This window comes from Schistocerca gregaria, chromosome X, assembly GCF_023897955.1.
Source record: "Schistocerca gregaria isolate iqSchGreg1 chromosome X, iqSchGreg1.2, whole genome shotgun sequence".
NCBI lineage: Eukaryota > Metazoa > Arthropoda > Insecta > Orthoptera > Acrididae > Schistocerca > Schistocerca gregaria.
The window spans coordinates 499,568,700-499,596,034 of NC_064931.1; positions in this window are offsets into that span (position 1 = coordinate 499,568,700).

Below are 27,335 nucleotides of genomic sequence, written 5' to 3' on the forward strand. Positions count from 1 at the left end.
ATCATGACTGACGTGAAGAGCTGCTGGCATAGTCTAGTAAACCTGACTTAAAAAGGGAGGAAAAGAACCCAACGCTGACTTGACAATCAAAACACACGATGAGGCAGAAACAATCGTTCTTTTCTGTTTACATCAGCAGGTGCTCTAAGGTATCAGGTATCCACAGTGGCAGTTTTAGTATAAAATGTGACTTTAGTCGAAATGGTAGAACAGAAACTCTTTCACTGAAGTAATAAAAAGTATAGAAAGTCCTTGCAAAGTTCGTGTTTTCGTCTAACCAGCAACACAATTTTCTACTCTAATTGTTTTTCAAGGCTATAGCGAAAAGATAATGTCTGGAAACAATACATCTGCTTCACACAAAATTTCAGATCTTGCAAAAAATACCATGCTAGGTGGAACAGTAAATCAGGAAGAACATATTTCTTTTCATTTTCGGGGAAAAAGTTGAAGTAATAGATGACCTTCTTAGGAACATCCAAGGAATGAAACAACAAAACAACACGTACTTCTTTTAACCAGGACTGTTAAAATATTTCATTATCGCGTGCAGCCGCATGTAGCGTTTGTGGTTTTCACGGATGCCTGATAATCCTCCGCAGAGAAGGCAGGCAGCGGCTGCACCGTGCTGTGTTACGGTCGTTAGGCATAGCGCGGTCGCGTTGCGTGCCTGAGACGCATCGTAGGCTTGCGTGACCCTGGGCAGTGTCCAGCCAGATCCCTCCTGTCTAAAAATAGCCCGCTCCTTCCCTGTCTCCGGGGATATGGGATGCTTCTTAAGTGCAAGTTCCTCAGACAATCTACGATAATGGCCCACTTAACCGAATTAATAATTGAAATTTCTTTGGCTAGAGGATGGCGATAAATATTTCCACACAGTGATGATAGCTAAAAACCTCGTCTTTTCATATTAGGTAAATTCATATTGTTCGATCGCTTGGTGGCGTACTGGACCTGGACGTTAAAGGTAGCGAGTTAACGGTTCTACTGTAGAGGGCACTGACATCATGAAACAACCCAACAGAAGGTATATTCCTGGAGACCCATTTTGATGCACAATCTTTCAGCTACTGAGATAATCGCCATCGTCACGTGTTGTGAGAGATGGTCTTGCGTCTCCTTTCCTTCTTTATAAAGTTCTCAGCAAGCGCTGTAAGTTTCAACGAAGCTCTCCTCATCTGAAAGCTAGTGTGCTGTACAGAACAGGGCACTTAGAACGGCGCTTCTATGTGATGGATGGGTAATGAAGTCTTGGAGGTAGAGGTCGATGTGGGAAGATTTTCTGCACATACCGTTACATAGAAATTGGTCTGCTCTTCTGTTAGCTAACAGGAAAGGTAGCTAGGCTAATTTCTTTCCAGGAAAGACGAATCAGTAAAAAGAAACAATTAAAGAAAGTTTTTTTATGTCTATCCTTTTGGGAGGAGGCCTCTGGGACGACGGAATTTTACTATTGTCACAAAATAGAACACCTGCAGCGTCCTTATGATTTTATTTTATTTTGTTGCAACCATTCTCAACGCTTCGACGCGTCATCTTCAGGCAGTTGTTGATGCAGTACGGGTTGATATGATCCCTACATATATCACATCAGTTGCCAGCATGACTGGATACGCAGATAATGTGTCAATACTCAAACCATCAGCTGTCAAATGAGTTGGCAGTTGATGGTTGGAGTGCTGACACATTATCTGCGTCTCCAGTAATCCTGACAACTGTTGTGATACATATAGGGATCATACCAGCCTGTACCGCGTCAACAACAGCCTGAAGATAACGCATTGAAGAGTTGAAACTGGTTACAACAGAATAAAATAAAATCATAAGGACGGCTGTAGGTGTTTTATTTTGTTACATAATTAAAGAATGGTTCGGTTATCAGCTCTTTGTTGCCCCACCTCTCAAAACAAACGTTTGGTGTAAAGGTCTAATTTGTAATGTTAGAAATGATCTACACTTCCGAGAACCGGGCGTGCATTTCATTTCGTTCCAATGTGGTATTTGTTACATACATCAGAGTGTTGGAATATTCAAGGACAGGTGAGAAATATCAGAGACAGACAAAACGAAAGTGGTTACGCGAAATAGTTGTAGGAAATCACAGTGGCTTCTAGAGTATAATGACGATAAAAGACGCCATATCACACGGGAATTTTGTACTTGCGGGTTCTATCAAAATAAGGAGGACGTAACAACTGGGAATAGGTTTAAACAGAAACAAGTCTTGGGATCCAGGATTCAGTTTATTAGTCTAATACACTGAAGCCTACCTCATCTGTCGGTCATAAATGTCGGGGAAATGTATGTTTAATAGCACGCCAGCGCGAGCGGCGAAGAACAAATGTGCCTAAAAAGGCTTAGCGTGTGCCAAGGATCAAACTTGGGTAAAAATAACGGCTCATTACTTAAAATCCAGTCTTTATTCAGTTTATGTAAGTAGCACATGTAAGACCACCGCTCGCACCAGCTAATAAATATAACTAGACCTGCCGAGAAACATTGTGCAAAGGAACATCCAGTCAGCATGACAGCCGAAAATGTGCCCTATAGCAGTCACCTCGAGAAAAATCTTAGAAAATGCAACCCACCAAACTGTGGGTTTTGTCTAGCAGCGTGGCACAAACTAGATCAGGTCATTGCCACAAACCAGCGTACCATGTGTAAACAACACAGAAAAGAGCGAACGTAACGATTGCAAGTAACGTGAGCTGAAATCAGTAGCAGTGAACAAAGCCGGAATAGCTTCAAAGAAAAGCACGCGATCAAACAAAGATACGAGGATGGTCTGAAAAGTACTCAGAATCACCTCGAGAGATCAGCGCTAGTGCAACGAGTTGTTCACGTGATAATCATTGGACTGTTGCCTGTAAATACGTGCCATGTCAGTGCTCTTGGAAGAGAGCTGTGGCGGTGACGGGTCTCTGTTGATCACGTGCAGTGATTTGCGAAGATCGAAAAACTCGAGGTTCGAACAGTGATTAAGTACTTCGTAAAGAAAGGTATGAGAGCAAAGGAAATTCATGCCAATTTCCAGAATACACTGGGGGACTCTGCTCCTTCATATTCAACTGTTGCCAAGTGGACAAATGAATTTAAATTTGGTCAGGAGGGCTTAGATGATGATCCGTGCGGTGGTCGGCCAAGATGTGTCACTACTCCAGAAATCATTGTTAAAGTGCACAAAATGGTCATGGAGGATCGCCGATTGAAAGTGAATGAACTTGCTCACGCTTGGCAGATGTCATCTGAAAGGGAATATCACATCTTAACTGAAGAATTAGAAATGGTAAAATTATCTGGAAGATGGGTGCCGCGACTCTTGACGCTGGATGAAAAACATGTGTGCCGTCGCCACGGCAAAATTATACGAACTAAGGTATGAATTGTTGCCGCACCCGTCTTATTCACCTGATATGGCTCTGTCAGACTTCCATCTCATCCAAAAACTGAAAATTTTTCTTTGTGGACGAAGATTCACTTCAAACAAAAAATTCATAGCTGGAGTTGACAACTATTCTGCAGGCCTGGACGAAACTCATTTTCGAGATGGGATCAAGGCACTGGAACATCATTGGACAAAGTGCAATAATCTACAAGAAGACTACACTGAAAAATTTAAAAAAAGTATCAGTGATGAAGTACTTTTTTTCTATTCAGTTCCAAGAACTTTTCAAACCATCCTCGTACAAATCAGACCATAAGTCCAGAAAAGCAAGGTAACAGCTGTATATACATACTGGCGTGACGAAGCTTCAAACCAGGTACAAAATGCTGACCCAAGGAAGAAAAACTGGGTTCAACGTCCCGTTGACATCAAGGTCATTGGAGACGAAGTACAATCCTACCACTGCCAATGATGCCTCCTATACAATGATCACCTCACCCAAAACTGCAAAAATCCACCCACCTGTCCCTACTCTAAAGCTTCCCACTTACTAAAACAGTGTCCAAACCTCGCCTCTACTCCTTCCTGCAACACCTGGAACCAATCCCATCCCACGCACTCCTACAAATGCAAGGCTAAACCCCCATCCCAACAATCCAGAGCTTACCATCCCCATTCTAATGGTTCTAATGGCTCCGAGCACTATGGGACTTAACAGCTGTGGTCATCAGTCCCCTAGAACTTATAACTACTTAAACCTAACTAACCTAAGGACATCACACACATCCATGCTCGAGGCAGGATTCGAACCTGCGACCGTACCAGTCGCACGGTTCCGGACTGCGCGCCTAGAACCGCGAGACCCATCCCCATTCACCTCATCAATAAGCCCATCCTTCCTAACAGTTATCTCCAAGCAGCCGCTGTGGCTAAAGACATCATACATTTCCCCACCATCGTCCTCCAGAATATACACCCTTTCCAACGTCTCCACACCCTCCAGCTGGTGTTCCTTCTCTCCCCTCTCCATCTTCCATTTGAACACTCATGCCACCTACTCCCACAACCAGGCCCACTTCACCTTTACCCACCTTGACAACCTCGTTTAAACTTCTCTCCTCCTCCCTCCTCTCTCTTTCCCCCTTCCCTCCCTGGCACACCAACAGTATCACCTCCTCTACCAAAACATCTGCTCCTTCCCTGCCAACAAATACCTCTTCATGCATAACCTGTCCCAGCACCAGGTCGACTACTTCATCCTTAATGAAACCTTCCTACAACCTCACCATGTTGTTTGCACCTCTCTTTATCTCCTTTACCACATCGACATTCCCCTTCCCCTAGCACGAGGTGGCGTCGCTATTTGCCACCTCAAGTATATCCCTGTCTGGCCACAACCCCTGCTCAATGAGCTGACTGAACACCTCATCCTCAGTGTGTTTTTTCACTACCTCACCGTCACCTGTTCCCCAATCTCTGTCAGTCCAGCAGCTCCTCTACCCTACGACTTCGTTTCCCATGTTGACTGCACCTTCTCCACCCTCCACCTATGTGATTGCTGTAGACCTCAACATCTACAGCTGCGATCCTGACACCATTCAGCAGTGGCATCAGTTCCTTGCCACCCTTCAAGCTGACCTTGTGCCCCTCCCACATCACACCCATCCCAAAAGTGACTCCACACCCCCAATGTCATCCTCACCTCCTCCAACCTCCTTGGTCATATCACCGCGGAAGTCATAGACCATATTAATAGCGACCACCTTCCAGTCCACCCTCACTGCCCTACTCTTTCTCCACAGGCCCTCCTTCTCTGAAAATCTCACAGACTCTGCCAAATCGTTCTCTGCAACCATGACCAGGATACATTCCTCCCACATCAGCTGTTAAATGACACATACGCAACTTCACTTCCCCCAAACTCCTTGGTCATATTACCGTGGAAGTCCTAGACCATATTAATAGCGACCACCTTCCAGTCCACCCTCACTGCCCTACTCTTTCTCCACAGGCCGTCCTTCTCTGAAAATCCCACAGGCTCTGCCACTCCTTTCCCTGCACCCATGACCAGGATACACTCCTCCCACATCAGCTATTAAATGACACAACCTCTTAACAGCAAAGAAACGCCAGGACTGGCTCCAGAGACGTACATGACTCAATGCCACCCTCCCTTTAAATCCTCCAAGTACTGGTCTGCCAATCGTTCCTTCTGCCCCACCTCCATATTCAGTAAGGTCTTCAAGTCCATCCTCTCCGGATGTATTAATCACCACCTCAACCAGCACCACCTCCTTCCCCTTACCCAGTGTGGCTTCTAGTCCTCCCTCTCTGCTGATGACCAGTTGTTTTTTGCTATGGCAGCTTCATCTAGATTTCCACCCCACCCAGATTCTATAAAGCCCTCCAAATCCTTGAACGCCATGCACTTCACTTCGCTTTTTGTCTGTCTCCTGTCCCCCACAAGGATCCTATATGACCTCATCCCCTTTCCACATCTTCTTCTTTTTCTTGAACACATCCAAATCCTGTACATTGTCCGCAGCCTTGATCGCCTTCACACTCTGGTGTCTCCTATCCTCTCTATCCCCGCCTGATGCTGCGTCTTTACCATTGTGTCCCACTCTCTCTCCATCTCCACATTCCCCACCTACTTCACCAGTGCAACTTCCAGCACCTACCACTCCCAGATGATGGGCTTCGCCCTGATACTTATCCCTCCTACCAACTCTAATCCCACCTTATGCCCCCTCCTCCCCAGGGCCCCCTCTCCCCCCCCCTTTCCCTTCCCTGAGCACTTTTTCCTCCCTCCCATGCTCCGTACCTTTCAGCGAACCCCATTAGAGTCTTTGCACTCCCTCCTGGCTCGTTTTCCCTCTCCCACCCTGCCCATCACCTGCCCCTTGATGTACCAACTGACCCCATTTTTTCATCTCACTCTCTCTAGTCCCATCCTCCCCCACTGCCCCCTCCTGTTGCTTCTCTTCCCTCCTCTCAGGCCTCCTCTCCTTCGTCAGGTCCCTCCCATGTAGTGCAGCATCTTTGAAGTGCTTCGTTTTGGTGTGGATTTTAATAGTTTGGCCTACTTTTACTTCGTACTTATGACTCCAGTGTGTTTTACGTGCTATGCACATCGTCATCTGTGTTTTTATCTTTATGGGGACCCTTTTCAACTACATCCCACAATGAACGTTTCCATGTTAGCGTATTTTTAACCCCCATTCTCTCCCCCCTTATTATGTTCTTATATTCCCATTTTATCGCTTTATTCTATCTTTGCCTGTCATCTTTTTCAATTCATTTAATATCTCTCGGCTGAAAAGCAGTCGACTGTCCCACTGAGAGCCTTCTCCTGCCCATATGGGGAATAATAATAAGGAAAAAAAACTAACAGACTCCAGTGGCAGACACTCATCTGAAGAGAGCTGGAGGGTTGCAAGCCAAAATATTGTGGCAAGAAGTCAACATAACACGGTTGCAATCCCAAAACCTCATAGAATATTCAGTACGTCGGGAAAACTTCTAGAATCAAACCTTCCTCCTTTACCTTTTTAATGACTGAACAAAAATGGCCGAGTGGTTCTAGGCACTTCAGTCCGGAACCGCGCGACTGCTACCGTCGCAGGTTCGAATACTGCTTCGGGAATGGATGTGTGTCACGTCCTTAGGGTAGTTAGCTTTAAGTAGATCTAAGTTCTAGGGGAATGATGACCTCAGATGTCAAGTCCCTTAGCGTTCAGAGCCATTTTTAAACAAAAATGAACATCAGTGGAGCCTTGATAATCTTCAGGCTCTGTGAGTCTAATTAATAAGTTAAACATTTACCAAAAGTTGTCCAACGACTCCAGAAGTGTAAGATGCATTTACCCATGTCTTGTCGCCTGGGCGTTGCCATTCTCGTTTCTCCTGCAAAAGAAATTTCAAATTAACTCATCTATCAATCACTGCGGAAAAACCTCAGCTATCATACTTGCTACGTAATATCATCTTTCTGTTCCCATTTGTTCTCATATGAATCTTTTCTTTCTATAACAGCCCGTCCTGCACTCATGAGTACGCAATGAACGAAAAAACAGTTAGTGACTGGCAGTTTGTCGTGTCTGCAAGCTTTCAATGAAATAGCGCTCGAGGGTGTTGTACATTTATTTGTTTTCGTTTCGCTCTTTTGAAAGTTATCAACGGAAAGAATCTCTTTTCCATCTCTGAAAACGTTAACCATCCTTTCTGTCACATGATATTGACTACACCTTTTAGATGCTAGCTCTGTCCACAACTAAAACTACTCTTCTGTTTCTAACGTGAAATAATGAACTCACGTCTCATCCATAGCATCATATTTGCCCGGAAACTTGGGTGGCGCCCTTTTAAAAATGACCTTAACTTTTCTGAGATATTCTTTTTCGCAAATATGATACCACTCATACTCAGTTTTTCCTTTTGGTATATTTCTGATGTGAAACGTACCTCGATTTTTCTTGCGATAAGCATATGGCACGTCCTTTCTGCTACAGGGCATAAATATACTCTACTTGGATACAGATTGACTAAGACATCCCACCGGTGTTTCAGACAATGTGTAATACTTAGAAATGCAAGATACTGTTGTGGCACAAAGGTTGGATGAGCCAAAAGGGTATCTTAGTAAGTGGCAGTTCAAAACTCGACGTAGACAGTTTAGAAACTAATGTCAGAAACAAGAGGAGCAATATCTAGCACCATGGAAAAATAGGTTGTGTGGATGCATAAAACATAAAACCATTTTACGTGCAAGTTTTAGTGTAGTGGGTAGAGCATAAATCACCTAAACTGGTGCCCAAAGAACGAAACGAAATTCATTGACTTAGTTCCTCTGTCCTATCTTTCGGCCTTCATACGCTAACGAACTGAAACATTATGACCACGTGCGTAATAGCTTGTTGGGCCATCTTTGTAACGCAACATATCACCGATTTTGCGTATCATCGATTCAACAGTTCGTTGGTAGATTTGTGGAGCTATGTGGCTCCAGGTGTCTATGCACATGTCATGTAATTCCCGTACACAAATGGCCGCTGATTTGTGTACCCCGTGATGGCGCCGAATAGCAACCCAAATGGGAACAACCGGATTCATGTCAGGCGAATGTGGTGGCCAAGACATTAACATATCATGTTCCTCGAACCATTCTAGCATGAATCTGGTTTAGGGACACGGACAATTATACTGCTGAAAGAAGACGTCGTCGGGGAAGACATTGAGCATGAAGGGATGCAGGTGGTCTGCATTTGACTTGGTGTCTTCGATTACTACCACAGGTCCCTTTGCAAGCGCAGGAGAATGTCTATCAGAGCATAATTCTGCTCCCACCAGCCTGCGTCCACGGCGCCGTGCAAATTCCGAGCAGCCGTGCACGTGGATGACGGCGCTTGTGCAGACGACCTGGTGTGGCAGAAACGTGATTCATCCAAAGACCTGAAACGTTTACACGGTCCAATCTCGATGACCCCGAGTCCACTACTATCGTATTTGACGATGTCGTTCGGTTAACGTGTGAACAGGCAGGGATCGTGTGCTGCAGTGCCCCTTGTTAAACATGTGCACTGAATGGTGTGCTCGGAAACACATGTGCCGTCCACCGGTATTATGCTCTTTCTGCAGAGGTGCCACAAATCGCTGTCTATCCTACTTTAGATAGCTGACAAGCCTCCAGACCCCCCGTTCTGTGAAGAAACGTGGACGTCCAACCACTTAGCGCCTAGTGTTAGTTTCACTGCCCTTCTACCACTTTCTGTACATGCTCGAGACAGTAGGACGTGGAACATTCGACCAGGTTCGCCGTTTTAGAGATACTCGTTTACAGACTCTGCGTAATAATAATCTGATCTTTGGCAGAGCATATCTTCGCTAAGGTAATCCCCCATCCGTCTCTGCTCAGCTTACATACATTTCTTTCTGCGACATGTGTCTGCACCGACACCAAGAGGAATCCAACCTTACAATAAGCAGTGGTCATAATGTTTTGGCTGATTAGTGTGCATAGTAGATGTGGAGAGTACCGATGACAGCCATTTTATTTTTCTAGTATCAAAACTGTGGGTCCACCATGAGCAGAAGAATTGCTATAGTCCGAACCACATACCAGTTATTACGCTGTGATTTGCATTGTTACCAAACATTTAGGTGAGAAAGAAGAACACATAAATAGAGAGAAGTGACTCATGACAGGAATTAAAGAAATGAGTTGGTGCTAGCATTACATCTATGTCAAACAATATATCTTTTTAATAAAGTCTATGTCAGAATAAAGTCTCCGAAGCTACACAGTGGCAGCTTGACAAGGAAAATATTTCTCTAAAAAATTCTCGGTAAGTAATGAGTTCGTGCTATAGCTCCTACGACTTCCTGACTTTATAATTTACTCTTTCAGTTAAATCTGCATCTGAAAACGAAATGACCAAGAACGACAAGCGATGATCATATTCTGCTCACACGTCTACCGCTGCATCTCGCATTCTGCTTTGACACTTTGCGTGCAAAGCGTCAGGACAGTCGCTGAAATATCTCCTCGTCACGCGCCAGGACAATATGAAGTGGACCGGACGCGTTTCTTCCATTTTAGGAAAGACTAATGGAATGCTTCGTTTCTCTGACCTCCTTTTAAAGAACAGCACAGAAAGCACGAGGCAGGTTGTGTGCGAAACACACTTGCGTGAGCAGCTGCTGTCCACATACGCGGCCTGTGAGAGCGACTGCGTCTTTCACACGAAACTGGGTGTATTAATAAAGGCTCTGACCGACTTAGATGTCGCAGTGGTTAAGACACTGCACTCGTATGGAGGAGGAACGGGATTCAGAATCCTACTCGACGACACTAACCGAGTTTTCCCATGCTTCCAGCAAATTATTCCAGCTGAATGTCGGGATAAATCCTTAAAAGGCCACAGCCGCTTCCGTTCTTGACTTTCCTCCGAATAAGGCATTGCTCCATCTACAATGACCACGATGTTGAACATACATTTAATTCCAGTCCTCCTTCCTCAATAATACTGTATACTACTTTTGTTTTTAGCGTACAGCATTTAGGTTTGCTTTGCACGTCAGTGACTTAGAGCTACACAATGTGTATCTTCTTCTAAACTGAGAAAAACGTAACTTTCGTTTATCTTCCCAACAGACTGAAGCTGTGTTTCACACTGGAGATCCTTACTTTCTCCGAGACGTCGTAACACGCCTAACAAATAGACTATTCCAAGATGCCAGTACCTCGCTTCTACTTTTCGGAGTCCGCGATGGATATCCCGTATACTTTACAAGACTAGCGGTATTGAGAGAAAGTATTTGACTGTAATGAAAGTTCCTGGCCGATTAAAACTGCGTGCCGGACCGAGATTCGAACTCGGGACCTTTGCCTGCAGAGTGAAAATATCATTCTGGAAACATCCCCCAGGGCTGTGGCTAAGCCATGTCTCCGGAATATCCTTTCTTTCAGGAGTGCTAGTTCTGCAAGTTTAGCAGGAGAGCTTCTGTAATATCAATAATCCTTAGAAGTAAATGTGACATCAAAATGTAAAGAAAAATCCATGGGACTACGAGACGGCCGTAGTGGCCGTGCGGTTCTAGGCGCTGCAGTCTGGAGCCGAGCGACCGCTCCGGTCACAGGTTCGAATCCTGCCTCGGGTAAGGATGTGTGTTATGTCCTTAGGTTAGTTAGGTTTAATTAGTTCTAAGTTCTAGGCGACTCATGACCTCAGAAGTTAAGTCGCATAGTGCTCAGAGAACTACGAGACATGTCTACGACTGGATGACGAGTTCGGTTACATTGATCACCCATTATGTGATTTTAAAACAATAAATCTTTTGTTAAGTGTCTCAAAATTTCATTTAGGACAAACTTCTTAGGGCAGGAAAAAACGAATTTAAAGACTTTGGGCTGTACATGACAGTGCTTGAAGTTCCATGCATTCTAAATTTCTTGAACGAACGTGTTTTTTATGTCCAGAAATAAATGTTTTTTTGCCACGTCCAGCTGACTGATGAAATATTACTGCTTTTTCATCACGATGGTAGCAATTAGTATTGACTGGATAGTGAAATCAATAATCATGGTTCAAGCTGAAAGACGTTATAAAATGCAGTCTACATAAGTATATCTGCAACTACAGCCACACTCTTCAAATCTCTGTGTAGTGCATGGCAGAGGGTACATCCCGCTGTGCCATCTATTACAGCTTCTTTACGTTCCTTTCACGTTTATAGCGCAGACGAAATGACTGTTTAAACGCCTCTGTGCGCGCTGTAGGTAATCTCACCTTGTTCTCACGATCCGTACGGGAGCAATACATAGCGAGTTGCAATATATTTTTAGATTAATCATTTAAAGCTGGTTCTTGAAACTTTGAAAGTAGTCTTTCTCTGGATAGTTTACAATTGTCTTCAAATACCTACCAGTTCAGTTTCTCCAGCACCTTTGTGACACATTCCTATAGATCAAACAAACATGTACCATTCGTGCCGCCTTTCTCCGTATTCATTCAGTACCCTCTGTTAGTCCTATATGATACGGATCCCACACACTTGAGTAATAATATAGAATGGGTTACACAACTGATTTGTAAGTAATCTCCTTTGCAGACTGGTTGCATTTTCCTAGAATTATGCCAATAAACCGAAGTCCACCACCTGCTTTACCTTCAACTGAACTTATGTGATCAAGTCATTTCATTACAAAGTGTTACACCCAGGTATTTGTTTGAGATGACCGATTCCGATTGTCACTAGTTGATACTATAGTCATAGGACACCACGATTTTTCGTTTTGCGAAATGCACAATTTTACATTTCTGATCATTTAAAGCAAACTGCCAAACTTTGCACCGCTTTGAAATACTATAAGCTTTTTCCAGCCAGACAACTACATCCTCTCCGAAAGGCGTAAGGCTGCTGTTAGCATTGTCTGCAAGATCATTAATATACCGTGTGAAGGGTAAGTGTCCTAACGCGCTTCCCTGGGGGATGGCCGAAGCTACTTCCACATCTCTCGATGACTCAGACAACGTACAGTACGCTCCCCACCAGGAAATCCTCAATCCAGTCAGAAATTTAGCTTGATACCTCATAAGGTCGCCCTTTTGATAAGAAGCGTAGGTGTAGTACTGAGTCAAATGCCTTTCTTAAATCGAATAATATTGCACCTATCTGACTGCCTCGATCCATAGCTTTCAGGATGCCATGTGAGGAAAGGTTTGAGTTAGATTTCACACGATCGATGTTTTCGCAATCCGTGCTGGTTCTGCTTGAGATGCCTTTGAGCTCAGAACATGTTCTAAGATTTCAAAACAAATGGATTTTAACGATATTGGACGTTGGGAGCAGTTTTCTGTATCACTCCTGTTATCTCTTGTAGACAAGGTTGACTTGTGCATTTTTACAGCTGCTGGAGAGGTTTTTTTTCTAGGAAACAAAGGTAGATTATCGTTGAAAGAGGAGTTAACTCACATGCAAATTCTGTATAGAATTTGACAGGAATTCCATCTGTCCATGGAGCTCTGTCCAATTGTAGTGATTTCAGCTGTTTCTCAACACCACTGACAATAATATGTATATCAGTCATCGTTCCAATGGTGAAAGAAGTAAATTGGGGACATTTGAAAATCGAGTTCAGTGTTTCTCCTTTTGCTTTGCTGTCCTCAATTTCAATCCCTGTCTCGTCCATGAGTGTCTGTATACTTCGATACCTCTAACAGCCTTTGCATATGACCAGAATTTCATTGGGTTTTGTGAGAGATCCTTCGATAATATTCTGCTACGATATTCGTTGGAGGCTTCTTGCATTTCCGTCTTCACAGCCAAACACGTTTCATAAAGCATCTCCCTACCTATAGCTCTATGCTTCGTTTTATACCTATCATGTAGTAGTCTCTGTTTACTTATAAGTTTACTTACAGTGATTGAGTGCCATATCGGGTCCCTCCCACCATGAACTGCTCTACTAGATACATATTTTATCATGTACATGGTCAAATATTCTTCTAAACCTGAGTCATAGTTCTTATACATCCTCCTCTCCAGCGCTAAATGTTTCGAGTGCCTTAGTGGGATACGACACTGCTTTCTCTTTATCTACTTTGCTGAAACTGTAAATCCTTCTACTTGTTTTAGTTAAGCTTTGTACTTTGGTAATCATTGTTGCTACAATTGCTTCGTAGTCACTGATACCTGTTCCTATGTGCACATCCTCAAGAGGTCAGATCGGTCTGTTGCTATCACATTCAATATATTTCCATCATGAGTGTGCTTTCGAACAGTCTGCTCTAGGTTGTTTTCAGAGAACGCAGTTATGTTTTACAGGATATCTTGTCAGATCCACCACTTAACACAACTGTAATTATATCAATTGATTGTTGAGTGATTTAAGTTCCCTCCACTAAAGACAGTATAATTCGGGAACTTACGTACTAGTGATCCTAGGTTTCCTATAAAGTTTTCGGTTACGTCTGGAGGTTGGTGTGGTGGTCGATAGAAGGATCCGAGCATAAGTTTATGCCCCACTTGATACTGAGTCTCGCCGAGATAATCTCGCATACAGTTTCAGTTTCTGTCCCTGTAGGTTTGAATTTCTTCTATAATGTAACAAATACACCACCTTAATACACCATTAGCCTGTCCTTTCGATATACTCTTAAATTTTTCCTATATACCTCACTCTGTAATTCGGATTTTAACCATCTTTCCATACCCAACATAATATGAGCTCCATACCGTTTTAGAAGTCCTTCAATCTCTGGCACTTTGTTGCGAATTGTTCGACGGCTAATCACTAGGATTTTAATTTTTTCTCCTGTTGGGGGCAAATTTTGAATCTTATACTGACATTTCCGGGCCCCTACAGTTATCATTATCTGGACACAATGGAGAGTCACCCAATCTAAAAAAAAAAACTTCTATGCACCATACACACAACCTGGGTAGCAGTCTCTGATGTGTACTGCACACCTGACCCATTTATGGAGCCCTTACAGTTCTCAATAATATGGCGCGAGTCCGGGAAGTCGCATCCTACCGTATCACAGAACCTTCGAAGTCTCTGGTTCGGTCCTTCCACTCGACTCATAACCAGGGGACCAGGATCATTTAAGGGGATAACGCTGCAAATTGTAATCTTTGTTGAAACTCTGTGACCAATGCTGTCTTCTTAACCTTCTCTGCCAGTCACCGGAACGGTCCAGATATGACATTAGATCCCAGACGACAGGCATCATTTGTGCCAACGTGAGCCACAGTTAGCAGTTGGTTGCACCCTTTTTCTTGAATGACTGACTGAATAGCCTTTTCAACATGTTGAATGAGGCACCAGGCATACACAGTGAATCCACCTGGTGTTCCTCGGTACCTTGCTATCATTTCCCTAAGGGGTACCGTTACTCGCCATTCGATTGAGCTTCCTACGATTAACTCAACCCTTACCCTTTTGCACTTGCCTTCTCAGGACACAGCAGATTTTCCAACAGATGAAGTGAGATCCACTCGCTCAGTTTGGGTTTTAGTGAAAGACATCACCACGAACTTTGAGTTCTACCTGGTCCCTGTGTCCCTTGAACAGGTCTCATAGCTTTATCACTGACACGCTAGTCACAGTCAAGTGGACGAGTAGTGATACCCCCCGTAGAGGAGATAGAATCCACAGGAGAGGACACTACGTGAGATACCTTTGGTATCTCTGGTACATGACTCTCGGGAACTCCTCCACCACAGCCATTTGCAGCAACTTCTAATCATTTGGTAGTAGTCAAGATGTCTATCTGATTACGAACTTCAACTAACTAATCCTGTGTTCTATAACAGCATTCTGGATCAGTTAAAATAAAATAATCCCTGATTCCCTTTAAGAACTTAACCAATGAGCAAGCAAAATAGATTTCCATTAGGTCAGCAGGAAAACCTATGAAAAAAGTTGCTAATTCCCTGAAACTTCTTTGAGGTTACAGTCGTTAACAAACTCGAAAACAGCGTTAAGTTACAATAAATCCAGATGATATATACTCCTGTTGCAAGGGAAAACTAAACATAACACACTATGTTACTTATAATGCGTGCTACAGTGACTAAATGACAAACGTCAGTTTACTATAGAATACACTAAATGTGCAAAATTTGAGGACGAAAATATTTTTCGCATGATGTCTCACATCTACAGTATAGTACAGAAGGTAACTGAAAGAAATACGCAATGACACGAACAGAATGACACCTTCATTCAAAGTCAGTAATGACACTGAAGTCACCGTGATTTATGATGGTTCCCTGGACATTACAAAGGGTGGCAGATGGTTCTTAATAGGGTATATGATCAATACGGACGACAAAGCATGCTCTGCAACATCCCCCATGCTGAACCCGAGGTTGCTCATGAGGTCTTCTGGTAGGGCGTTCCATTCCTCCATCAGCGCGGTTGATAACTGCTAGATGGTCTTTGGTGCATGTGGACGTGCTGCAGTACGTCATCCCAGCGCATACCACACGTGCTTTATCGGATTTAAGTCTGGGAATGGACAGGCCTGTCCATTCGCTGACTATCGTCTCGTTCCAAAAGCTGCTCTACCTGCTCTGTTCGAAGCTGTTGCACACTGTCTTCCATAAAACTAAAAAGACACCTATGGGTCAGAAGTACAGTGTCACAATAACGTTGACCGGTGAGTGTACCGTGTTCAAAGATTTGGAGATCAGTACGCCCACTCCATAATATGTGGACCACCAAAACTTTCACGTTCGATAATCTTCCTAATTGCATTACGTGTTTCCACCTTTCACCATGTGAGGGTACGTCTAGCATTGTCGAACATGATTTATGATGCCTGTTTCTACAGTGCACTTTTATTACCTCATTGATGTTATAAAATAAAAAAGCTGAAAGTGTAACTATAGTAGAACCAGGTTTTAAATTTCCAGATGTCACGTTTTCCCGTCTTTTACATTATTTTCTGTTGGTTCCGTCGTAAGTATTATTATCTCGATTAATTGATTTCATTCCATAAAACATTTCGCATGGATAACATTTCCCACATTTTGTGCTGTTGAACCATTGTCACATGCTTCAACATTGATTTTCAAATCGATGTATGTTTCTACTGTATTATGTTCCCGCTCACACACAGCATGTAGGATAAAGCATAACTTAAAACTATACAGTTCATAATACAAATCATTTTGAGTTCCGCGTGAAATATAGCTGGAATTTTTTGGTACATTTTCAAAATATTTCCGCAATGTTTCGTCACATGACTGCACCCTAAACTGCAACAAATCATCAGAAATAGCTCTTGAATTTGTTTTCCTCTTTTTCGGAAGATTGTCATTGATGAACTCTTCTTCACTCTTAGTTCTGTTTATCACAGCATTAACAAAATTACTTGAGTTCACATTTGCATCTTCATATCATTCGGAGTTCATATGAATTTCTACACGGTGGTGAAACTTTTTCAAACTAGTGAATGGACCGCTTACGAGGCAGCGTGATAATTGCCGAGCATTATAAATGGCTGGGAAAGTACTCGCGACTTACAAAACACATCTTTAACAGCTTTAGAGTAAACCAACCATGAATATAATGATAGCCAGCACAGTCGAAATGTTCTTCTTATATCATGCACGTCATTCTTGAAATTATGTTTCAATTTGCCATGGATTTAATAAAATCTTATACTTAGGGAATCATCAATTTCATTTTTTTTCAGCGTAATTTCCTACGTCAGAGACGCTGACCAGGAAATTACTATCCTTTTTATAAAAGCTCTTGAAGCCAGGAGAGGTACTGGCTAGGTCTATACCTTCTCCATCAGTACAGTTAATAGGATTATTAACAGAGACAATTGAGTTTGATATTTTTCGATTCCCTGCTATTTCCTGTGCTTCTACACCTCACAGTGCACAAAATTCTAAGTAAACCACATTCATGTACCACTGCTCACTCACAACTGATTGTTGTCTATGGAAAAACTGAGAAAGAACTTCATTCTCTGGCGATAACACTCATGCGCCGTACGAATCTGGTGAATTTCGTAAAAGCGCATCATAGAGACATTTATGCTCAAATTTTTAGTGCTTATTTGGAGTAGTGATTATAAAATTAATTAAATGAGGCTCTTATACAATTATTCAATGAGCACCACCCACTTTTAGATCGCATAGGTTGGCAGCAATTCCAGTGCCGAGGACTCCCTAATTCTACCGACACGTACCGAGGAGAGGCCCACACATTTCAAACGAACACCTCTTCAGTAAATAAAAATAAATATTACACAATATGCTACTTAAAGTAGGTGTCTGGCAGTTGTGAACCTTCATTTGAATTTTGAAGGATAAAGCCTTTGTCAAACAGGTTTTGTCAAGCAACCGCTTTGTTACACCAATAGCCATTTGAGGTTTATGAAGACGTGCGCTCATAGTGATGCGGAATTTACTGCAGTGACTTTTTCGTTCCATAGGAGTGTAACATTTCCGAGACGGAACTCTCGCCGTGAACATCCTTTTTAATGGGATCACGTACACATGTAGTAGTTATGTCACTTCATCAATGAGCAGCGTCATTTCAGTTTAAGTTACCAGACACTCCGTTATTAACGGATTCTTCCTCTGTTTACTATTTACCCAGAGTGAATAATTATCCGTTTTTGTGTTTAAATCTACTAAGAATTGTATATCATGGAATAAATACAATCTCGACACTTATTTTCTTGAAAAATTACTTTGTTATAGTTATGAATTTCGTGAATGTTGGCAACTCTTGAGCTTCCAAATTGTGTCGACAACGAGCAACATTAATTTACATTGCTTTCTCCACCGTCTACGGATCCTTTCGTAGTAGCTAGAAAATTAGTTTCAAGTTAAAAATGTTTCTGGCCGAAGAACACAATTAAGTTTGCAGTTGACAGCTTAGATACTGTTACTGAAAGTGTAGTCTTAAAGATGCGCTATAGCTCCCCTGTCTCATCCTAAAGAGAAGAATAATTAAAATTGTTCTTTGAACTTGCGAATTTGGAGTAGACTGAAATTTTGACGCATGTTTCATCTAGGTAGCTCTGTTAAACACCAGTCATTTCTAGACTGCTTCAGAACTAAGAAGCCTAAAAGTTGCTTCAGTAGTATTACTGAGTGTCCAAAATTATTGTCTAACGTTTTCATAAAAGATGGCACGGAGGAATCAGTGTTCTCTGAAACATATTTCTTAATTAGTATTGGGAGTCAGTTGTAAATGGTAGCTAAAGCACTTGAAAGGTCTGACCTAAGTGTACCAGAGATTTAGAAACAAATGAGACTTCTCAGTTGTAAAATCTAGCAGAGAAGGAAATACAACTTTTTTGTTGGCAAAACAAAGGCGTTCCTAAATAGATTGTCTCTACCATTACAGAAAAAGATAAATAAAGACCTTCACAGCTTTTATAGCAATATGCTTCAGTATCTGTAGAAAAGATAAAATATGACAGAAACAGCCCCTATGCATCCCTTGTAACATTTTCTCTACAGGAACAGATTGAGTTCAAATATTTTGAAATGACTGTAGAACTTTCTCACCTAAGTGAAAATATTTGCATAGATGACCTTTATGAATAGATCATCTGTCATCAAGGGTACCTTAGCACCAGTGTAAACAATGATGGTGATTATGTTGGAAATGGCCTTAAATTCTTTTCTTCAGTATTTGAGCAAGGTGTGCCAAATACTTCACAGAGTGGTAAGATGTTTGTTCAGTATCCCAGGTTCAAATTCCTTTGTGGATCAAATCTTTTCATTCATGAAGAATAAGTTGCGTTACACAAAAAACTGGCGCTTAACAGATGGCAGAACTCCAAGTGACAGTGAACTATGAAAGCATGCCCTGTTCAGAATTTTTAAATTTGTAAACAGTGATATTCAGTTATTAAAAAATGCCAGAAATTCAGTGACCTACAATTAGAATCAATCTGAATTTGACGGACTAGCCCTTGAAAATGATAAGCATAAGTATGAACTTTTTGTGTTACTTACATGTGTACTTACACACTATTAATGTTCTGTGCACTCTATTAAATACATGGAAGGGATACGTAACTTTCTGTGTGATACATGAATGTCTGTTTTGCTTTTGAAAATATTGCTATAAACAAGTAACGAGTTATGTAATCTTATGAGCTACATGTTATTCACAAGCACTAAAATCTCGAAAATTCTAGCTGTAGCAATGTAAATTTAAATTTGCATTTTTCGTCGTATAGGTGCCATACTGTATTTAATTGTTCAATTATTATCTTATTTTTAAGATTTTACATCATTTTTTACATGTTTGTGTTTAGCATTCATTTATGACACAACAAATCTTCCCTCTAATGTTGGCAAAAACGAACAATGCGTATACCTCTAGTTGAAACACAATTTTGCTCAAGAACATATTCGTAAAAGTTGAAAATAAATGGATGGTTTACCTGTTTATTGACATTGTCACGTCCTACACTGTTGTTAACTTGTATCACGTAGAGGCACTAAAACAAAAATAACAATTTTGTGTCGATACCGTACTGAAACTAATGTCAATTTGTGAATTATTGATATTCATATGTCGATTTTTATTCGTTTTTGACACCAAAGGAAAATATGAAAGTGCACACTCATTTGACTCATTTCGGCAAATGTTCAAATATATTCCAGCTACATGCACATGTACATGCCAACAGAGACTCCCTCACTTTCAATAGTGATATAGGATGTAGGATCACTGTGCAAGGGTTTCACAAAGCAGGATCATGTTGTGATAGTGGGTGGAACAGGCAATAGTATCGATAGGTTTCAGGGCTACAATACTGAGTGCGACCTGGTAAAAAAGCATCTGCAATGAACCATACAAATGATAGCCTGATTCCTGCTTTCATGCGTTATGATCAGTCCCGACTGAACAGCTCTGTCAGGAGGGTCAATATGGAGCTAGATCAGCTGCTTCAGGCAGCTTCTTAGTGAGACATAGGCTTGGTTCCTGTTGATGCTATTAGTAGGTGGGACTTCACAAGGCATGGCCTGCATCTCAGTAGGAAAAATAGTGCGTTCAATTAACGATTTAACGATTCAAAATTTTAGGGAAAGCTTGCAACAGTTAAACTGGGATGAGGTGTACAGAAAACATGATGCTAATTTAAAATTTAACCTATTTCATGAAACGTTTTTGAGCATATTTGAAAACAAGTTTCCTAAGATAACTGTGAAACACAGTAGAAACAAAGCATCTAAAAAGCCATGGCTTACTAAAGGATTAAAAATACCTTGTAAACGGAAAAGAGAATGTATCTTATAGTTAGAAGGAATAATGATCCGGAAACAGTCAAACATTGTAAAAGCTACTGCACTGTATTAAGAAAAGTTATTAAAAAGTCCAGACATATGTGGATTATGTCTGAGATTAACACCTCTGATAATAAAATTAAAACAACTTGGAATATTGTTAAAAGGGGAAAAGGGTAACAGAGAACACAGGAATACTGTATTTCTATCAGATTCAATGAAAAGTTTGTTAACAAAAAGTCGGAACTAGAAAATATTTTTAATAATAATTTTTCAAGTGTTGTAGAGAAAATAGGATCCAGCCGTTCATTAGAAAATGCAAGGCTGTATATGAAAGAGGCAATACCTATGCAGTTTGGTAAAACTGAAATTCAACTCACATCTCCTACTGAAATCAGGAAAATAATAAATTCACTCAAAAGTAAAAGCTCTTTGTAGATCACATACTATCTCATCTGGTCTTGATGGCATTTCTAACAGAATGCTAAAAGCCTGTTCCTAACAGATAAGTAGGATTCTCAGCTCGCTAAAACAGGACAATTTTCCAGACACTGCATAAAATACGGGATAGGTCTGATGCTAACAACTATTGTCCAGTCTCACTTCTGACACCTTTATCCAGAATTCTTTAAAAAGTTACATATTCAAGAGTAGCTTCATATGTTTGTCAAAATGAAGTACTAACAAAATGTCAATTTGGTTTTCAGAAAGGCTTTTCAACAGAAAAGCTAAATATGATTTCACTGATCAAATTTTAAATGATTTGAATAACCAAACGTCATCCATTGGGATATTTTGTGAACTCTCAAAGGATTTTGACTGTGCACAAATGGTTTAATTTATATTTAAGTGGAAGAATGCAGAAGGCTGAAATTAATAGTACAGATAGTCCGCAAAAATCATCAGAGTCCTCTAAATGGGGTGGTATCAAGAATGGTGTCCCACAACGTACAGTCTTGGGTCCCTCACCATTCTTAATATACATTAATGACTTGCCATTCTTTATTCAGGAAGATGCAAAGCTAGTTCTTTTTGCTGATGGTACAAGTATAGTAATCACACCCAACAAAGAAGAATTATCTGAGGAAACTGTATCTATCTTTCAGAAGACTATTAAGTGGTTCTCTGCAAGTGGAGCCTTACTAAAATTTGAGAAAACACAGTATGTAAAATTCTCTACAGTATATGACATAACACTATTGATAAACGTAGACTTTGAACAGAAGTCTGTTGCTAAGGCAGAATACTCAAAATTTATGGATGTGTGCATTGATGAGAAATTGAATTGGAAGAAACACATTGATGATCTGCTTAAATGGTTTGGTTCAGCTACTTATACTAGTAGGGATATTGCAAATTTTGGTGATAAACATAGCAATCAATTAGCCTACTAAGCCTATTTTCATTCACTAGTTTCATATGGCATCATATGTTTGGGTAATTCATCACTAAGAGAAAAAGTATTCATTGCGCAAAAGCGCATAATCAAGGAGCCCATCCAAAACCTCCTTGTAGACATTTATTTAAGGAATTCGGGATGTTCTCAGTACCTTCACAATACATATATTCACTTATGAAATTTGTTATTAATAACACATCCCAGTTCAAAAATAATAGGGAAGTACATAGTTAAAACACTAGAAAAAGGATGATCTTTTCTATTCTGGGATGAAATCTGACTTTGGGACAGAATGGAGTGAATCCTTTGTTCATTTACCAAATATCATTTAACGTCTGACAGATAGCCAACTGACATTTAAAAACAAATTAAAAGAATTTCTGAAAGACAACTCCTACTCAGCAGCTGAATTCTTAGATATGTAGAGGTAAGAAAACTTACATTAAAATGACACGTTTCACATCATTACGAAATGTCATGTTCATGCCCTATGGAACAAGTATTAATATAATTTACTGTAATGAAAACATCTGCATGCTGACTGTCATACACCGCAATAGCTCTAAGATGGTTTTACAACAATTTTCGTTCATTATAGCGTGCATTTGTCGTCCCTCCAGTTAAGACTCTGAGTTAATACAGATTATCGAAAGATGAAAAAAATGGCCTCCATAGGTGTTCTAATTATTGTTATTCCCTGGCAGATCATTCACGTGCTAATCTTCTGTCCCAGACGTCAGCACTTCGTTTCTTAGAGCAGGTAAAGAACTGATTAACCGAAAGCGACGGCAGGGAAACTACAGACCAATGCAAGTCAGTGTAGTATGAGAATACATCTATTTATAAATGGTCGTAAGTGAGAGGTAGCCCTGTCACAAGTTTCCTAAACTATCATTGACAACAATGCAAGTGCTGGCCGAGCAATGGATTTGTGGTAGGACATGTAACAGGTGTCGGACAAAAGAGCTTATCACGCTACATGTCGATTTGCAGCGCCGGTATCTCGTGCTGCAAAGGTAACGACAGCACAGTCGCAACCATCGTAGTTGTAGCGTGCTTCGTAATTCTAAACACTAAGAGCAGCTTGTGAATGGCTAACAGAAGGGCACTCCCAAGTTAATGGAAAACAATACTCTCCATAAAATGGCGGTAACTGCTCCACGATGAACTTCACGATGTAGACATCTTCAGAAACTGCAATGGAGTGGGCTGGAGAGCTGCGCTTGGGGCTACTTGAAGACTCAGTCGATGGACTACAGTGCACCTCCACGGCATACGTAAATTTCCCTGTAGCCAACCTACCACTGGTTGAAGCTGTAACCGTTCCTGGTGTTCTATCCGGCTGGAGCGGTCAATTTTCTGCCTGCAAGTTGGGTGGTCCAAGCTGGCGCGGATTCCCAGAATGCGAGAGACTTTGTATGACTATGCCCCCCGAAGTGGCCTCAACGACGATTTAAAGGAAGGGCCAGGAAACCAAGTTAGACTGAGCCGTCTTGGGTGTGTTCTATATTAAATACACGGGGAATGTCGAAGTTATCCTATTTCCTCCACCTGGTGGTCCTCTAATGTAGGCAGGGCCTGGTTAATCTCTACAGACCTGCGAAAATTAGCTTAATAGTATTACATGAGTAATTGAGATTGACAGCAAATTAATTAATTAACTAACCGGTCTGAGTTGGTATCAGTGTATTGGGAGCTCGAATCTATCATCAGAACTAAAGGATTAATTTTATTACTCTCTCTCTTCTTTTGTGGAGGACTGGTCTGGGCAGATGCTGTGGTCTCGCCACTTGCGTTATGTGCTTGACAAAGTCACTGCATTACATTTATAAAGCATGAGATTTCTTAAGGAGAAACACAGCGACTTTAAATTAGTTATCCTTTTTCATATTTTAGTTCCAGTCTCCTATAAGGTTTTTCATTACTCTGGTTACTTTTATAACTTACTTCATAGGTTTTATATCATTTTTGTGTAATTTTATCTATATTTTCAGATCTTTTAGCGATAATTTTTCAAGTATTTTAGACCATAAAACTCTGGGTTCTCCCTAAGGGCAGCTACCACCACTGACCCCCTCCTGCGGGCGCACCTGACAACGATAGGTAAACACAAAGAATAATGTCTGCGGACCAACGACGTCACCGCACTGGCCTGTGCTGACTGCTGCTGCCCTGCAGCACTGCTGCTCAGTCGCTGCTGGAGTACTGATTACTCTTCGTCTTTTACTGTCCGTCTTAATGCATATCAATAAATCAATTATCACACTACACTATGTTTTCGATCTTTGTATGAAAAGGTCACACAAAATTCCTCTTTAATAGTGATTTTGTTGGTAACGGGAAACAAACCGACATTTTCTGTTGACAACAGACGCTGCGTGAGAGATGTCACGATCAGTATTTGTTTGAACTGACTACAGATACAGATTGCAAAATCGAAATTGCAAATATCTCCCAAAACATTAGAGAAGATGGGTCCGACGTCTCTTGAGAGGGACACCTGTCTTATACTGTATATATTACTGGAAAATAGAAAGAAATGAACAACCTGAAGCAACAAATGGAATTTTATCCATATATGTGTCTTAATAGCTACAGGGTCAATTTCTCATCTGCAGAGTCTCTTTGTCAACAATTTGAGTTTCATTCATAGCATCGAACCACCACAGTACAATCACATAATCTTGTTTAGAAATGTCTGAAGTCGTCCTGCTAGGTAGTGGCAACTAGTCAAGTGATTTACCGGTAATGAACTCTGGACCATATACCACGTCTCATACTGGTTCAATGGGCGCAAATATGATTACTGTGATAGCCATGGGAGCTGCCATCCGTCTTTGAGGGTTGTCGTTTGATGCAAGTAGAAAGTGCCCAGTGAATACTTTTGCTGAAAGGACATGTATATCTTCCAGCGGAGTAGCAGTAATAGATTGAGATAAGCAATGTTCTTGATGTATCCTGCACTGTTCAGTGTTCCATCAAAAAATGCAAGCTATAATGGTTCTGAATGACACTGTGGGTGCATCGCTCATGTTTACTTGAGTTGTATTTGCTGCATGATCAGTAACACAAGTCAGGAGAATCAAAAGCTTTATCAGCGATTGATTAAAGTGGGAAGAATACTGCTGAATGATAGATGAGGCTTTTGAATTTCAGATAGTCAAAAAGTAAGATTTATGAAAATAATTCATCAGCTAAAGAATAAACACTCAAGTGGTTGTGGTGATCTCTCCCGCAGACAAATTAAAAAATGTTAACTACACGGTGGTCAAACCAATTAAATACCTCATCATTTCATCAAACAGTAGATCAGTATCACTGATTTCTACATTTAGTAAGAGCCATGGATCAGTGATAATGGCTCAATGTATTATATTTTGTCTTCACACTGAAACCCAGTGCAGATTTTGTAAACATCACAACACAACAATAGAGGCATCTGATATGATCAACCATGCCTGCTCTTACTGAAACTTAGTGTGTGCAATATGAAAAATACTTCTCTTAAATTTCTGTCCACATGTCAAAAAAAAAAAAAAAAAAAAAAAAAAAAATCCAGTGGCTCAGAAAACACACCTAAAAATGGCCATAATGACACCGTTTGGGGTATTTGAAACTTTTTATGCTTTTTGAATTGAAAAATGCTGCCCAGACTTGGTAATGTTTCATCAATAGAGCTCTTCATGGGTTTCCATTTTGCTTTTGCTGTTTGGATGACATCTTCATATTCTCGTCATCCCCTCAGGAACACAAAGGACACCTCTAATAAATATTTGAGGCTTTGAGCGATTTCAGGTAATCATCAATGAAGAAAAGTGTCTATTACACAAACAAGAAGTAATCTTCCTAGGTCAGGTATTATATGTACACAACAACACAACAGTGCAAGGGGCTCATCTGACAGATGCCTCAACCAACAGTTTTCTAAGGACTGCAACATTTCCTCGGCATCATACACATCTGTCATTGTCATATATCACAGGTGGCTGAAATACAAGTATTGATTGGGACCAGTGCTTGCGGCAACATGCGTTCGATAGGATTGATTGTTTACACCAAGCCATTACCTTGGCGCACCCAGAGTCTTCAACACCAGTATGTACCTATTACAACAAACACCACTGAAACTGCCATTGACAGTATATTGAAGCAAATGTTAGTCGACCAGCAACAGCCACTACAATTTTTCTTTTGAAAACTCATGGTGTTGTAATGCAAATGGTACACCTGTGACTGGGTCTGTGCAAAGCAGTCAAACACTTTAGTGAAAACATGGAAGGCAAACCTCTCACAATATTCACAGATGATTTCCATCTAGTGAATGTTATTTTCAGTCTGTGCAGGAACTGTACCTCTTGTTGCTTCCATCGCCTCAAAATTATTGGGTAATTTACTACAGATGTGAGGGAATAGATATGCTGTTATGATGTGACACATTCCAGAACATGGTGCATATGGTATTGTTGTTCCACAAATGTCCTGTAGAGAAATTTCTGACAGCCTGCTTAACATGTCCTACCTTGGGGTATGACCAACCACATAGTTGGTTACGGAACATTCGTTTGGCCTTAAGTGAAAGCAGACTGCAAAACATGGACACAAATGAGCATCATCTGTCAGTGTATCAGAGACAGACATCACACATCTCCCAAACAAGGTAAATACATACTCACTAAGGAATGTCAGCACGACGAACATGTCGACCCTGTAGCATCTATTCCTGAGTGATGTGGCTATCGCTATCGCCACATCCTCTCAGCAGCAGATCACTACCTGCTGGGCAGAGGCAGTGCCACTGGTCGATATAATAGCCAAAACTATAGCTATGGAATTCCTACAAATGTGGATGTCACAGTTTCGTCCTCTTACACCCATTACAATGTACCAAGATCACCAGTCTGAATCCATTGTAAAACCATTGCATAAAAAGGGGGATATGTCGGATGTCAACAACTACCGCCCAATCTCTCTTCTGACAGCTCTATCAAAAATTTTTGAGAAAGTAATGTATTCAAGAGTAGCCTCCCATATTTGTAAAAATAAAGTACTAACAAAATGTCAGTTTGGTTTTCAGAAAGGCTTTTCAACAGAAAATGCTATATATGCTTTCACTGATCAAATATTAAATGCTCTGAATAACCGGACATCACCCATTGGTATTTTTTGTGATCTCTCAAAGGCCTTTGATTGTGTAAATCATGGAATTCTTTTAGATAAGCTAAATCATTATGGTTTGAGTGGGGCAGTGCACAAATGGTTTAATTCATACTT